Consider the following 17,326-nt stretch of genomic DNA (forward strand, 5'->3'; position numbering starts at 1 on the left):
CGTAGGTGTGAGAGATCTGTGTAAGTACGCGCGACGTTTCGTTCGAACGGACCAGAGCGATCTGTGTCACGGTGTCTTTCAGCCGGTTTAAAAGTAAAAGTAATTGACAGACCGTGCCGCGCGACGTTCATGGATGATCGTTCCCGACGCGCAACTGTGGATCCTCGTGGATCATCGACTCGAGTCTCGTATCCATCATTGAACAGGTCGCACCACCCCGCGAAATTCATTGTTTCGACTGGTTTGGGGATTAGAATTTGAATAGCCTCTACTCAAACCATAGTTGAGTAGATTCTACTCCAATCACATTTGAATAGATACAAGATTATCCACATTCGAGTAGTTTCTATTTCGACTATATTTGAGTAGTATTTGAATATCGCTGTATTTTTTAGTAGTTCCTATTCAAACTAGGTTCGAGCTCCTTCTACTTCGGGCACCAATTCCACTTCAATTCGTCGAGCACTAGAAGTCAACCATGGCTAATCATTTTGAAAATGTCCATTCAAACACTAAATAGCTACTGGCTTCAACAATCCACTCCACATTCTGCACGCGTATTTACAAGCAGTTACCCCTGACAGTACTTGAAGCTATATACTAGATAGCTGATAGCACAGACTGATATATCCTCGATAGGCATCAACTATATAGCTAATATACAAGTACTACTCCGAGTGGTCTAGTCACTGCTCAGTAAGCAAATGTGTGGGGTGAATCGTTGAAGCAAGTGGTCGATGATGTTATCACCACTCTTAATGGTTGGAGCCGCGACTCGCTAAGCTAGTCTGTAGGGTAAATTATTAAAATAAATGTTTACTGACGCTAACCATTGGGCTTGAGTGGATATTTTCTGTCATTAGCCTTTATCTATCCCATGAGAGATTCGTCGAGATAATAAAAAACCACAAAAGAGAGTGTATGCCATTAGCACCTGGAAATACCTCTAAGAGATAACCTTCTCAAACCTTAGATACTCGATACGTTAAAATTTGTGAAATTACTTTAATTTGATGACATGTTGGGTTTCTAGGGACGATACGTCTGAGAGATCCTTCCGACTTACCTGAAACAGAAAGAAGATACTGTTATTATAAAGATAGAGGATGCAGAATGAAAATATGACAGTGGACTCTAAGTAAGGGTAATTCTAACGGTGTCCCAGAAAATATTGCACGATCCAAATCTGGAATTTGTTAACCGACAGTGAACATAATAAAATCCAATAACCGCGTTCAGCCACTTATCCAGCCTGAGTATCAATTATTCATAAATACACAAACATCGAGGAAATAATTTTCAACGGATAGGGCAATTCAATAGCAAAGTCGACTAAAACGCGCAGCATTTTCTGGAACACCCTAATACAACGTTTCAGGCGCAGCAGGTGCACATCTGCGACCTACTCTCTAAATCGATGGTAAGCACCAGTGTGACGTGGGCGCGAAACTGCATCTGATCGACAACACGTGACGTGGTCGTGCGCACAGTGCACAATGCACGCTTCGAATGAAACAAATTGGCTTCGAACGGTGCCGCTATCCAGGCATGTTCTTTCACGAATGAAAAATTGCATCCAACGAACGCTACACCGTCGGATTTGGGACGGAAGAACGGCGATAGAGGCTGCAGGAAGAACCAGAGAAGCTCCGACAAAAAGTGAACTTTTCGCTGGATTCAAGCTGGGTCCCATATGGAAACAAAACAATTCGATCGCCAGAATAACATAGCTATCTTGATACAACGACACGATTGTGACCCAACTTATCGTTACATAGGGCAATCAAAGCAAACAAACACATCGTAACTGAAAAGATCGCAAGGCGAGTCAAACCCTTCAGACTCCTCGGCTTTCTTTTGCAACAGCGGTTCAGTCGCGCGCTAATTTCCAGAGCCTCGATATAGGCGCGTAAAAATAAACAGCGAGCGCGGGAAATTATTAACAAAGAGAAGAAAAAAAAGAGATCGACGCCAAGGCAGGAAGGAGGTGGAAAGGAGATGTAAAATCGCCCGGATGACCTCAGTCTCGAAGCTACAGCGCAGCAGGTACGCAGCTGCGGAATGTCCCATATTCCCATGGTGAACTCGGACGCTCGATAATCGAGATATCGAGCACGTAGGTGCAAGGCTCGGGCACCAACGACGACGGTCCCGGCTTCCACGGTTGCATCATACGCGTTACAGGCTCGCACACGCGCGTTTGCTTGATGAAACAAATTGGTATGACCTGGTCTAGCGTTCCTTCTCATCGACACCCTCCGGCTAGATCTTCCTACGTCCCTTCCTCCCCACCACCCTGAGCGTTCTTTCTTCGTTTCATTGAGGGAAGTCGTTTAGAGTGATTCTTCTGGGAGGATGGCGTCCATCTAGCCTGGCAGTTTGCTCTGGCACTATTACGTTTCTTATGGACACTTGCGAGTGGTTCATCGATGATGATGCGGGTAGGTTAATGCAATTACGGGAGGATCACATTTCTTTGGAGTGCAGTAGATCACTATTTTAGGGACATTTGTTGGGAGATCCTCCGGTAGGATAGGATAGGTCTTCTTGTTCTTTCTGATGGTTTTTTATTAGTTTCGTTGTAGAAGGAGATGTTCAGGGTGCTTGTTGTTGCTCTGTATCTATCTACTTGGGTACTTGTAAGTACGTAGATATTCTCTGAAGAACGCATCCTTTTTGAGCAAAATAATTCTGTTGACCTAAAGCAATTTTCTTTCCTATCCCTCCGGTAGGATAGGATAGGTCTTCTTGTTCTTTCTGATGGTTTCTTATTAGTTTCGTTGTAGAAGGAGATGTTCAGGGTGCTTGTTGTTGCTCTGTATCTATCTACTTGGGTACTTGTAAGTACGTAGATATTCTCTGAAGAACGCATCCTTTTTGAGCAAAATAACTCTGTTGACCTAAAGCAATTTTCTTTCCCATCCCAGAATAAAAGATGATCGAAGATAATTGAATCGGAATTAATTCAAAAATTCCTTCTCTTCCGAAGTCCTCGGACTTCCACCTTAGCCACGAGAGGGCGAAACATCCCCCAACGATAACAATTTTCCTCTTTCTTCTTTAAATCCCAGATCAGCGTCGCCGGAATCATCCTGAAACTGGGTCGAACGCGCAAAAACGACGGAAATCCAGGAAACGTTTCCCAAAACATCGACGGGAGGAACAAACTCTCGCGATTGGGTGAAAATCACGGATGGAAGACGGTGGGGAAGCGGGGACGGGGAAGTACGTCAGGAAGCGGAGACGCAGCGGAGCAGGAAAAAGGGTTCGAGGCGGACGACGTTCGGTGCGCATAGTTCAAAGATAGAAGAGCGCAGCAGCACGTTGCACCGACGGCCTGCATGTGCATTGGACGGTTGTGTGCGCATGCACGCAGACACTGGCCGCTCTGCGGCACCGCCATTGAGACCTGACCCACTTTGGGACACACGGTTCGCCGACATCGCGCTTCGCCCGAGTAAAAGCACCGAGCAAAGCGCGCTCCTCGCTCTCCCGCGAGCGTGGGCGGCCCCTCTTCCTCCCCTCCTCGCTTTCCCGCCCTCTACTGTCTCGTTTTTTGCTCCACTCTCAGTTTTTTCACCCCCCTCCGTCCGGATCTCTTCCGCAGACTTGGTACTTTGATTCTTTCTTTTTTCTTTTTTATTGTTTCTACTCTCGTCGACTCATTCGAGCGTTTTTTTTCCTTTATCGAGTACAACTGCTTTTCGCATTTCCCGATGCGTTTCGGGTGCTCCCGGTCCGACGATGCGGAAAAACAGCTGGTTATGTCTGTGTTTGCGGGCGCGTGTGTGTCATGTTTTGAGTTGGTTTGTGGCCGAGTGGTGAACCGAAAAATCAGTTTGACAATTTTGCGAGTGTGTCTATATTGATTCTCGTTTTTTTTTTTTTTTTAATTTTCATTCTTCCGTCTGGTATAATATTTTACGTATATAAAATGTATGTGCCGAATAGGCATTATTTATCGAATTTTTTTATTGTATACTTTTTGTTCATTCCTTCGTCTTCGCGCTTGATATTCAACGAACACTTTGTATTCACATGTTAAATGCCCATTTAGAGGATTTCGGTTCAGCTCACGTAACAAACGAACTTTCTCTCTCTCCTGTCTCAGCTCCCAGTTTTTGCTCACTTCATTTTACCTCCTGTACCTGCACCTTTTTTGCGCGAGTCCGTTTTACGTTGGTTGCGTCGTCGATGTCTTTCTTGCGCTCTGTTTCTCCTTATCCACCCAGACCCTCTCCCATTTGCGCTCTCTTTTGCTGTTCCTGGATCCTTTTTTATTCGCCACTCCAACTGCGTCTCCTCCTCCCCTCCACTGTCTTCCTTTTAAGCTCTTCCCCTCGTCACCATCCCCCCTACATCTCATTTCTGCCCCCTCCGTTGCCCTTTTCCTCCTCCCTTCAAGCCCTTTTCCCGTCCTTATGCCTTTGCCACCCTTCCCCGTTTCTTTCGCACCCTCTTCGCCGCTTCTTCGCCACTCTGGATGTATTAAGCCAGCGCTTCTCAAACTGAAGTCTGGAAGCTCCCGGAAGGAGAAGAAAGAAGAGATAGGTTGCCTAAATCGATGGAATGAGTCACCTTTTTAAATTTATAGTCATTTAAAAAATACAAGCTTCCGAAACTTGCGAAACAATATTCTTATTATTCTATATACGTATGTGTACATTATACTGTATGTATACCATATGTTACATCGTGGTTAGAAAATGGGAATCAGGCAAAGAATACTTTCGGTTTGATATTTAAAAATACGACAGTTTAAGAAAATGTAAATGGTGATCCTCTGCATTGCGCGCTAAGAAAAATGTTTGCGGTACTTAAAAAAGTCTTTCAACCCTAACGTACAGTATTTTTAATAGGGTGAAAAGACGAGAATATGCTTATTTGTTTAAGGTGACTAAAATGTAGCGATACTTTCTGGGGCAGCCCAATAATGCACCAGTTTTCGGTGCACCGCGGGCACGAGTATCGAGAGATTTCGAGTGCATCGGCCTGGATACGCTCCGAGAGCGGGGCTCGTCGGTTTTTTTCCGCTAAAGAGTCGCGCGGATTATTCTCTCGGATATCGGAGCCCGAAACGAGATTCGCGCGAAAGGAGGACACAGGGGAGCGCAATAAAGCCTCGCCTCGCCTCTCGTAGTCGATCTCGCGAAGCCGAACAATATTCCTCAATTGAGCCCACTTCTCGACTTCTCTCGTTCCCGTCCGAAACGCTTCCTCTTCGTTTTGTCCTGGCGCGTCGGACTACGTTCACGATATTAAGAAAATCAAAAATTAATATGAAAAGACGCGGTGATGAATCTGCTTTTGTATTTCAAATATTTTGTATTTCATGTATCGTTTGGAAAAAGATCGATGGAAGAAACTGTGAATTTAAAGCCTATGAAGAGGAATACATTGTGGTGTTCTATATTTGTGTCACGCAAACGAATTTTTACGTCAATGCGAGTCAAACAGTCCTGCTTCCTCGACTAAATCATTTTTATTCAACGTCTCGCCCGGTCCTGCGAACACGGAAACGTTCTACTCGCTTTCGAGTCGGCGAAAGGCCACGAGGTGCGCGCGAAAATATATTCCAATGGCCGAAAACGGAGCTCGTCCCACGACGATCGTTGCGCAAATCGCAGACGAAAGCGAGCCTGTTATCTCCGAGTTGAAAAGGACAGAAAAAAAAAACGAAAAGAGCCAGAAACATATTCGGCTGATTGTCTTAACGATACCAGCATACCTTTCACCGATAATACATTTCAAATATTGTCGCTTTACGCTTGAAAAGTAAAAAGAGAAATCGAGAGGGAAAGCAGCGGCAGAACTCGAGTGATCAATTTGAATTTACAAAGAATTTGACTCCTGAAATTTAGCAGGAACCGCTTTCTCGTTGCTACATGTGTATTCGGTCCCCACTGTCCAGGTACACGAGCCTATTCGCATATTAACGCGCGCGTTGGTTCAGAAATTGGCATGATATTGTAACTAAGACCAACTCGTCCCGCCAAAAGAGCGAAGAACTGCTGCTTAAACGAAATATTTCGATCGAATAGTAATTTAACTAATATTTAAAAATGTAATTTGAAGGAGAATTGAGAACCACTGCCGGAGAGGGTTAAACTTTACGTTAGATGTTGTCAGCGAGAAAACAATGAGGATACGGCGGTAGAACGCAGGACCAAAGCTTCTTGTGTCAACCTAAACAAATTCGCGGATGCCACGCGCATTCCCCCAGAAGCGGATCCGCAAATAATCCCGGCCAGTCTTCTATAAATTCACCTTGAAACGGTTATCCACCCGCTCTCGCGATTCAGATGCACACGAGCGGTGTGCATCGCGTGCGCCGAGACTTCGGCTCCGCGACCAATCGAGCGGAACCGAACTTGCAACTTCGACGGGAACTCAACGTCCTTGGTGGAAAATAAATCACCTTCGCCAATTAACAGGCAAAGTCCATTTCATCGGTATTTTTCCACATTTCCCGTCACACATGACCTCAAACCTTGTAAAACTTCCTCGATAGCAATTTCCTTTCTTACCAGTTCAATTGAAAATGTGTTATAAATTCGCTCGATGTAGTGCTGCGAATTGTTTGATAATTTTGCACAACTAAACTTCATCGCTATCGTCATTTAAGCGATTTCTAGTAGTGTACGTACACGAAAGTAATTGTACTACTTCAAGTATTAATTCGCGGTGGGATGATGCATGTTTTAACATGGTAACATGGAACATTCTGTCGGTACAACTCGTTAATGCAGAGCGTTTCGATCGACAACGTCGATTCTCGATCGAATGCTCTATCGACAGAGAGTTCTACATTGCCAAACAGACCCATCGATAATACCAGGCATTCGGCTGGTAACATAGAACCTTCCATTTACGACGAGAATCGCAATCACGGAGCTTTTTCGTCGACTCTTGTCCGAAACTCGGATTCTGCGTCAAGGGAGTCAAGGATCGATCGACTTGGATCAACAAACGGCTTAATGGAAAACAGGACCGTTGGGTATATTTAGCAGAAGATTGCGCATAGTGATCGAGATTGGCTGTGCCTCGAGCCTCTGGCGAGGCGAGTGCACGTGCATCGAGTCGCAAGCACGGGGAATCGTTGCAACGAGAGCTTCCAGACCCCGTCAACTGGGTCAACGTGACATAGTCGGTTCTTGACGCACGTGCAAGGATCTCGAAACGCGCCACGCATGTGCAACTCCCCGCTTTTGTACCCGTTGGAGAACTTCGCCCCGGCTGGATTTCCCTGTCGACGATCGATGGTGTCTGGAAAACCTACCCCCCTCCCTGCGTCACTCGCGACACGATTTAGTTCGTACCGAATTTATTCCACTCCGATTCAACAAGGAATACACCCGTCGGACAACTGCTCGCGATGGTTCTATTTTTAATCGAACCTTCTTGAGTTTAATAAATTAATTTTTTTTTTTTTTTAGATAGATCTTACAGATTAGAAATGATCGAATTTTCTAGGTTGAATATTCCTACTTTAAAATTATTACAATTTTCTATTTTTATAGAGTTGCAAAACCGAGGTGCACAACTACTTCGACCTCTATCTTTCAAGAATATTTCGATATTTTACTAGTGGTCTGTACGAGCGAATCGTGATATTGGGTTGTCCGGAAAGTTCGTGCCTGTCTTTAAGAAAAATTCAAAGGCATATTTGAATTTTGATGTATATTTATTGAATTATATATTTACCATTTTGTTCCACGACTTTTCCACCTTTTAAGAAATGTATACATGTTATTTGTTCCGACATATTCAGACCTGTGCCGGCTACTAAAAATCGGCATGGACTTTCCGGACAGCCCAATACAAAGTGGGCCATCCCTTAGGGGAATATTTGCGAAACGTATTTGCGAAACATATTTGCCTGCAATCACTCTGCTAATTGTCCCACTTTGATATATTAATCCCGGGGAACTATCACAGCGAACTGGACCGATTGGTTACATTATCAATTCGACGCTAAATCCTGATCATACAAAGCGGCTCTAATCAACGAAGCTAACATTGTCGCGGAACTGCACGGAATACAGAAATTGTCAAATCAATACCAAGTCATCTTTTGAACAGTACGTTCAATTATCATATATTTATATTCATGTGATCACGACAGCGTACACAAGCAATAATCCCCATTAAAGGTATATCACCTCTGAAGTACCAATATAAAATATCTCCAGAAAATAAAATACTAAGAATCCTGAAGAGCTACCCTCAGATAGGAATCAGTATCCTTCCACTGAACTCCTTCAAAAAATTCTCCTCGTTAACCACCAAACTCTACCAAGTTACCAACGCCACTTCACCAAACATCATCCCCAGAAAAACCAAGAATGCACTCATTGCTCACCCCTGACCGTCACCGTGGCACGGACCTCCCCTGTCGGTGCGTTGCGTCGCCTCTTCCCGCAGTCGTCCCACACGCAAAACCGCACAGTGCGCGCCACACGGATACGCCACGACGGCAGAAAAGCACTCGATATTCCACGGGCACGGTCGCGCATTCCCAAATCGAACGTGTGTCGTCGGTCCCGCGCGACGGCAGGCAGAAAAAAGAAAAGCAAAAGAGGCAGAAACGGCGAACGAACCGAGTGAAAGTGCGAGTCGTCACGAATTCGCGATTAGAGGGGCCCTGGGTGGGGGCCCAGGACCATGAGAGGATCGTGCGCGCGTGCGTTCGCGTCGACAGGCCCCGAAAAAGGCGAATCACCTCTACGGACGTCGAAAGTTGCTCTTCCCGAACAACAGACACTGTCCTACCTGCGCGAATGTTTGTGAAATGACGTGGAAAAGCCGCAGAGGCCCGGCAATTATTCGCGCGCGGTCGACGAACGGGGTGAACTCGCTAACAAAGGGATCCTGGTTATCGTTTTCGCACACTGGATAGGTCGAACCTGGAGCTTTACGTATGTTGCTCGGTCTGCGCAAGCGATGAGAGTCAAAGGATTTTAATGAATAGGATCGGGGGTTAATCCGATGGGTAATGGTGTCTTCTGGGGCACTGCGGAGGTAATAGGGAGGGAAGTTGGTAGAGGTTGGGGTGCTCGAAGGCGGAGATACTGTGCTCTGTAATCTGTGGTGAGTGAGTTCGATTTAATTATTGAGAATTGATAGGGTAACTTGAGAATAATTCTTGGGAATAAGTAGTATACCTCGGATAAGTATTTTTGGGCTTGGATAAAGTCGTGCTTTATGTTCAGAATAATTTTTGAGTATAGATTAGGTAGTACTCTGTCTTGAAATTACTTCTTGAGAATATCTGAACCGGTACCCTACCTTAGATAGAGTGATGTCCTGGCCTGAGTATGATTAATTACTTTGGTTAGTAGTTAATGGTCTCCATGCTCGGCAAAAACCTCCAGAAATGAGATTTGGCCAAAAGCAAAGCTTCCTAAACGTGGTCAACGACCTCCACACTTGTTAAGCTAACTGACCTGAAAAGTTTCCTGGACATTGACCCATAGAATCTTAAAATATCCTGAAACCCACAAAAGGGAGAACTTGCTCTGAGGCTATTTCGACTACACTTGGCGTTGCTTTATACACCGTGTCTACGATCTTCAAACACTGTCACTTCTGAGGGTACTAGAATATTATATAAAGGAAGTCTATAAAATATTGTTTAGACACATTAATATAAACATATGAAATACAAGTAATATTCCATCTCATTTATGATTCATTGAAAAATAAAATCCTAAAGCCCCTTCTTTATTCCAATAATTATGCGTTCGAGTTTGCCGCACAGTTGAAAACGGCGAGGCGCTCGAATATACATAGAAAAAAAAAAAAAAAATTCCGCAAGAAGTCACCGCCCCAGTTGAAACAACGACCGTCGTGTCAATGGACTCCGTGTTCGAATGAAACTCGACGAGGATCCCGTTGCGTGGGTGGTGCGCCGTTTATTCCCCGAGATGGAAGTGGGTCAGAACAGCCACCGTGCGCGCGAATGAATAGGGGGATGGAAAATGCATCCGTGAGCATTGCAGCCAGGTAAAACGTCTCCTCCGCGTATTCCTCCTTCGCCGTGCATTATTACCGAGCTGGTTCGACGACGTTCGCGGAGAACTGCTGGGTTATCGCTACCAGTCTTCTTTTTTTTCCCTCCCGGACGTCTTTGAGCGTTGCACGCTCTAATTACCGTAATCGATTTGTTTGTACGCCAAGAGACGGAATGGTAGCTCTCTTGGCATTGTTAGGGACAGGCAATTGGAGCAAACGAGATATTTTGAAATTGCAACAATGGCGTTCTACGTTAGAGGGAGAAAGGTTTCCAGTTGAAAGGTTTCTGGGGGATGAAATCTATTGAAATCTATCGAAACCTTTGGATCTTCCGAATATACCGATGAGAACTCGTAGAACTAATCTCTACTCTTCTAAAACTGACTGATCCGTACCGAAAATATTCTAGAATCCTCGAAAAATTGGGTTTCGTTAAAGACACTTTTATGGAGGAACTTTCAAAGACACTTTTATATTCAAATGTTTGACATGCGTAACAAGACCACCAGTCCAGTAATCAACTTCGGAAAACAAATGCAAAATGCAAACCGCACAGACGAGGCTGGATGAGTTTCACTGATAAACATTCAGAGATACCCCAAGTAGGTTAGCTACTCGTTACTGTGCCATCAGGCGATGTTGAAATTTATGGGGGTATCTACTTGTAGAGTCTAGTTTCTATTTGTAACTAGACAAATTGTCAAATAAAAAACACAAGGCCTGAAGGACGAATTCCGCTGATAAAAATTCTAAGACCCTAAACAAGTAGGTTACCTAACAATTACCAACCAACAAGAAAATCTTTCATTCCATTCTTAGAGGATAAACCCTATTGTCTAAGGGTAGAATAATTTTCACTGTGAAGAATCCCAAGATCCTCTAAGTAGGCCACGAGTGACCTAAAGATAAAGATTCGTTAAAACGTCTCCGAAAGCCTACCCACGAATACCAAAAACACATACACGCACAGCCAAGTGCCGGAGAGTGAATTCCATCGATGGGAGATTGTGTACTGGCCCAAGTAGGTCGGTTCCTAGTTATCGGGCTACTCCAAGTAGGCCAGCTACAATGATCGTTACGGAGAAAAGGTTGAAATTTTCGGTTCCAGGTGACGGTACGTGACTACGATGCGGCGCGAAGCTCTCCGAACGAGCCTGGAACCACGGTCCTTGGCCGAATCGGAGTCCGCCGGATGCCCAAACCTGTCTACTCCACCGGCGCGGCGCTCCATCGAGGCTCCGCCACGCGTGGAAGTCGTTTACCCCTCGGAGTTATTTGGCCCCTTCGCAGCGAGCAACGCTCCGACCAACGCGCTCCAACCGGACGACGAAGAGTGACACAACACGGAACGGAGACGGCGAACCTCCAGGCGGAGGAGAGAAAGAGAAAGCGAGCGTTTAGCGGCCCGCGGCGCGGCGGAGAGGAATCAAAGAGGGACGCGGGATGGGAGGAAGTCGAGAGGGGAGGAAAGAAATTTGTCAGTAAGAGGATCGTTGGGGTGTTCGGGCATTATCTTTGTTCTTCTCGTCAGGAATGGTGAGGATATTTTGGTGAAAACTGTAGTGGTCCTCGAGCCGAGACAATGTTTGTTCCTCTAGTTGCCACAACGTGATATGGGTATCTTGACTTCGTATTTTGAAGCTGTGAACTGTGGAAAGAAACCTTTTGCTACTTCAACCGTGTAGATTTAGCTGGACGATGAATTGCGAGATTGCCAAGTTAGCCTCTAGTGTTTTGGCACCTTCGGAGGTGGGATTCCCCTACAGCTATTACGACTACTCTTCAAAACTGGATTTTCCTTTCAGATCTTTCTCTACACGTGCGAAGCCAGCTCGCCTATAGTTAGAGCGACCTAGAATCTTCAGAAGTGAGATCTCCTCTCTAATACCATCTTGACTTCTCATTTTCAGTCTATAATCTTCTTAAAATGACTTTTCATTCGTTTCACCCATCCAGGCTTAACTTTATTTCAAATGTTGAATCTTGAACGTAGTTAACGGACCTCCACACTCGTTATGCCAGCTGACGTACAGGTAGGATATTCTAAAACCCTCAACAAGTGAGACATACCCTACATCTATTCTTCCTAGACTCACTTATGTAGAAAAATGAAATGTGAACTTTTCTACTTCATCATTTGGAGACTGCTTCGGGGTCTCGGAATGAAAATTATACCAACCACGAGCATATTTCAATATAGATTAATCTCTATCGTCAGAAAAAAAAAACGGTACCTCGTAAATAATAGCCTGTCTTCACTATTTTCAAGAGGACTTGATAACCAAGAATTTAAAAAGTCTGTACTCGATACTCTGAAAATCCTGCGTACATAATAATAGCCTGAACACGTAAATTCGCAATAAAACTAATTTCCACTAAAACACGTTCTTCGTCTTGTCACGGCTCCAAGCTAAACAGTTCACGAAGCAAACACATCAAGCGCAAAACGCGACAGGCAACAATCCTAGACTCCGAGATCAGAGATGAGCGAGACCGTATTCCACTGACAGACATCGGACAAAAACAACGCGTAAGCAGTCTATTCACAACGTTCGTTCGGTGTCATTCAGCCAAGTTTCCGCACGTACTCCGTAAAATATGATTTCATTCTACGGAATCCTAACAGCGATCGGTGGAACTAAGAAGCTGCGATGATTCTACGGCCAAAAATAAGTCGAAACGGTAGAATACAATTTTTACGCGTGACGTTTAGTTTCAAAGGAAACCGACCTTCGATCTCGTCTGGGGCACGCGCACCTGCTCGCGGGATTTTCGAATAGATTTTCTCCGACACGGAGCTTTGGACAGAAAAATTCTATTATACATTATCGATCCATTTTTTCACGTGGAATTACGTTTCATCCTTGGTTTTTCTAATTGGTGAAAGTCATCCTGTTTGGATTACATTTTAAACTTTGATGTTGTTTATATATAAGGTACACAAAAGGTGTTACAAAATATACGTATTTCGACTCTACTGTGCGTTCCAAAGTAAACTTTTAATTATACGTTGGTCTCCCGTCATAAATACACATGACTTGGAATGATTCTGAAAGGCAAACCTTACAAAACATCATGGAGAACGTGAAAGCCAAAGGTAGGGTACATAGGGCACGGATGACGTAGCGCTCTTAGGAATGAATGACGCGGTGTTTGCGAATGAAAGCTGAGAAGTCGCGCATACATTAGGGTAAATTACGCTAACGATCGAAACGCGTCGTCTTAAACTAGAATTAAATTCCTATTTTTATTCAACGAGTAACGGGTAAAAAATTGTTTACCAGTTGCTCGTTATACGAAAATTTGCATCGGAAACGAGAACGGTCGGACGTTCCCGAGATTAGGCGTAGAGAGCTGCGAAGAAACGATGCAGCAGCCCCGCAAAGAAAGAGGAACATTTCCGAGGGAGACGGACTCAGCTGATGCCTAAACGCGTGCGTGGTCCGCGGTGCAGGCAATCGGATGGGAAAAGGAGCTTGGCTCGCGAGGTGGATAAATCGTAGGTGGAACGGAGAGGGCGAGAAACGAGGCGAAGGAGCAGCCACAAAAAACTCGAGTCACGGAGCGAGAGGGACGGAGAATGAGAGGTCGAAGCAAAGATGCGACACACGTGCCAGGGACACGCGTGCTTGTGTAGAAAGACAGAGACCGAAGACTGGCGGACACTAGGAGAGAGAGACAGGAACGGTTGTAGCCAAAGCTAGAGGAACAAGTTCTCCGCCTGGAAGAAGGATGAGAGAGTTGGAGATAAGGGAAAAAATGACATAAAAAGGGTCTGGAGGTTGGACGAGTGAAAAAGTAGGTGGAAAAAGGGCCAGTGAAGGTAGAGTGGAAGAAGTAGGGGAAACAGGTAGGGTCTTGGGAGCCAAGTGGCTTTAGCTAGACCGAGTGAGCATTAGTTCTGAAATGAAAACTTGAGTATGCCTTCCAGCGATGAGGGTTGTAGGATAATCCGCGTAGGTGAGCTACTGAGCTAGGAGAAGATGTTGAAATTCTTTAGGTACCTATGGAGTCCACTCTTGGAAAGACCAAATATCCATTAACCAATCGTCCGGGTACAACATAGTAAAGTAGAAACCTGACACAAGAACTTGAGGATGCATTTCACTGATAAAGACTGGATACCCCCATATAAGTGCTACTTAACTGTATCACCTTGGTCCAACGTCTTCTGACGTACTTCGAAGTGTGAGATCGAATTACGCGCTGGTCGCAGAGATGGTGCGCGTAATTAGGTGTGCATGGGTGTATGTTTGAAGAGCGCGAATCGGGAAGCGTGATTGATGGAATGTTTGTAAACGAGTGTATGATTGGCAAGGATGGAGACAGAGTGCGAGGAATAATGAGTGCGAGAGAGAGAGAGAGAGAGAGAGAGAGAGAGAGAGAGAGAGAGAGAGAGAGAGAGAGCGAGAGCGAGAGCGAGAGCGAGAGCGAGAGCGAGAGCGAGAGAGAGAGCGAGAGAGAGAGCGAGAGAGAGAGAGAGAGAGAGAGAGAGAGAGAGAGAGAGAGAGAGAGAGAGAGAGAGAGAGAGAGAGAGAGAGAGAATACAAGAAACGGTGAGCTAACGTGAGGACGAATGTTAGCATGTAAGGAGAAGCGAGCGAAAGTAGGTGTGAAATAAAGAGCAGCAGTAAAATCGTAAAGGAGTTTAGGATTAGTCCCCGAATATTTCCTACAGAATAATTGCTAACAGTTGGAGGATCCTGTCTAAGGATACTGGAAGAGATGACACAGCCAGGCGATTTTGGGCGTACTACGCCGTCCTCCGAGGGTCCCCCTTTAGGCGGTCGAAGACAACGTCGGGGAGACCATCGTATGGCAACTCGCCCGCCGACGGCGGCGCGGAGACGTATTCCGCATACGTAAACCACGTCTCTCCTCTTACAACCGACGAATCCGCTGGCGTCTCACGAAATTTCGGAGAACACCCAATCCTTCGACGAAACGAGGACTCGAAGCGCATTCACGAGGCTCGATACTCTATTCAGAGACCATGACATAGGCTTTTCGTACTTTCCATTGAAGATGAGCATAGTTTTCACGAGCCAAATGCGGCGAGTACCGCTTGAGGGATACGTTCGCAACCTGAAAGGCAGAGATCACGCGTTTTGGGATAGACAGGAAGGATAGCTTTGTTCGTTGGATGAACTTTCTTAAGAGTTTTTTGAAATGCTACTTACATCAACAGCCATGTTATTTATAATACGTATCGCTCTTCGCTTACCTGCAACAAAAAAGATAAATATAATGTAGAAAGAACGTCACACGATCAAATCAACGAGAAATATAATGTACGAGTAGAGATTTTATTTTCATTTTATTTCAATGAGCGTTTCACCGATCAATTGGCGAAATTTTCCGAAGAAAATGTTTCCAGAGATGATCTCATTCGGACCTCTGTTAATTACTCGTTATTCGCATCACTTACGGAACATGTACAACTGGGTTAAAGAAAAGAATGATGACACGAGAAACGAATGACAAAGACGACGTTAAAAATAACAATATCAGTCGGCAAACAGTTTGATTATCACGAAAGTGAAACTTGATAATAAGTGTACCAAGGATAATATCGTCGAGTACGATAGCTACGGAAATAACTGGAGTATGTTGCGAAACTGGCGTAACTTCGCCGCAGGCCGAAGATAATTTTACGAGTTTACGGTTTTCGAAGTGCAGTAAAAGGCGATGCGTGCATCGCGTATACATATCAGTATACATTGCGATTAAGGCCATGGTCAAAGTAGCCTGCCGGCACGCTTATAAATGCGAACAAGTTAAATACTTGCTTTTGATCTAGCCACTTATCGAAGTCGCTTGGAAAAAGTCCTCGTCCAGTTGCGTGGAGCATCGATTCGATAACGAGAACGTGCACAAAGTTATTCGGATAATAAACGACGAACGAAGTCGACAGATTTCAATTTACTCGTGACGCTTATCGAACAATTCAATTTTTATTGGTTCATTGCCAAGTACTTTATTTCGTACCTCGAATTTTTATTTCTATTTCATGACTAATAGATAGATTGATTTACTTCTTATTCGTCGTTCGACATTTTTTTCTGGATAAGCAGATATTTAAAGCGCCAGGCAAAATTGAAATCGAGGACTAAACAAAATCGCTCGACGTATTTCTGAGAAACACGATTCAAGACGTGGATTTCCGTGATATTTTTACGATCCGAAAGTTTCTCTCCTTCCACCCTGTAGGTCATTTATTTACGTACAACGATGCACATTCATCATGTCCATCAAACCCTCTGAAAGAGAACCGACTCGCGATAAGTGTCAGCGGTAATCGTGCCGAGAGATCGGTCTTTTCAACGAATTTTCTGAAAGCGTCACGTTGAACAAATATTGCGAATCCCACCCACGCGAAGACGTGGACGCGTTGTTCACCGAAGAAACAACGCCACTTCTTTTTATTTTAGATTAGTGGAATTTAACAAATCCTGGAATCCAGGTTCTCGCGTAGAAACTATATGTTCCTTTGAAAGTTGTTAAATTTATAGGAGGCTGTTAATATCTGTTACGTTTACTTCGTCGCATATCAAGAACTGTTTAAAAAGATTCTCTAGCCAAAACTGAATGCTTGCAAAAAACTCTCGTGAAAAAGATTGTTACTTCTTTTTGTAACTTTTATTCTTGTTTCGTATCAAAGAATTCAAATAACTATTTACGATGTTATTCGTGTAACTTTTTATCTAGAAACTGTATTTCATAAAGATCACAATTCAATCAAAAAAAACCGTAATTTCAAGTGTAAGATTAGCTACGACAAGTGAAAAGTGAGAGTACATTGTTTTACAGACTCGAAAGAAGTACATGTATTGTTAGAAAGCGACGTTTTGCAACTCTAACCCCACCCCCCGGCAACCCCCACCCGTAGACTGGCCCGCCCTCTAATGATCACGCCCCAAAGTTGAAAATCGCTATACAGAGAGAAAATCGAGAGTGCAAAATACGCGCTTGACCTTAGCCAGTCATCGCTCCGCGGGGTCGTCGGATCAATCATCGAAGTGGGAAACAAGAATCGACTCTACTTTGCATCACAGAACCGCGCCTTATCTTCCAACGAAGTGCTACGAAAGTTTCCATTCGGGTTCATAATCCGCGGAAGATTATGCTCTCTGCTCGTCGAAGACGTTCGCCGATCGAGTCACGAGCGACAGGAATCTTTTTCCATGCACTGGGTATACCTAAAAATAAATGACAGAGATAATACTTCGATTGGAATTTTGTATTATTTTATTCTACGAGTCCACGCATGATAAACATTGCAAATATCCACTGGTTTTTAAGACGATTATTG

The 17,326-nt window shown here is 44.4% G+C and overlaps 1 protein-coding gene across 4 annotated transcripts in view; it reads right to left on the reverse strand.

Moving 5' to 3' along the window:
- The window catches only part of LOC128873978 (solute carrier organic anion transporter family member 74D), a 113,690-nt gene that overhangs the window by 38,556 nt on the left and 57,808 nt on the right, over nt 1-17,326 (reverse strand). Inside the window, exons 4-6 of one of the 4 annotated variants that reach the window (XR_008456536.1) lie at nt 15,195-15,238; nt 14,691-15,099; nt 779-1,066 (exon numbers count right to left, since the gene is read on the reverse strand). The exons of 2 other annotated variants lie outside the window; for them this stretch is intronic. The gene's annotated coding sequence lies outside the window, so the exon portion shown is untranslated. Of the gene's footprint in view, nt 1-778; nt 1,067-14,690; nt 15,100-15,194; nt 17,214-17,326 lie in introns of those variants that run through there. One more of the 4 variants, XM_054118099.1, reaches the window with a different exon arrangement.

Source organism: Hylaeus volcanicus, chromosome 3 (genome assembly GCF_026283585.1).
Source record: "Hylaeus volcanicus isolate JK05 chromosome 3, UHH_iyHylVolc1.0_haploid, whole genome shotgun sequence".
In the NCBI taxonomy this organism is placed as follows: domain Eukaryota; kingdom Metazoa; phylum Arthropoda; class Insecta; order Hymenoptera; family Colletidae; genus Hylaeus; species Hylaeus volcanicus.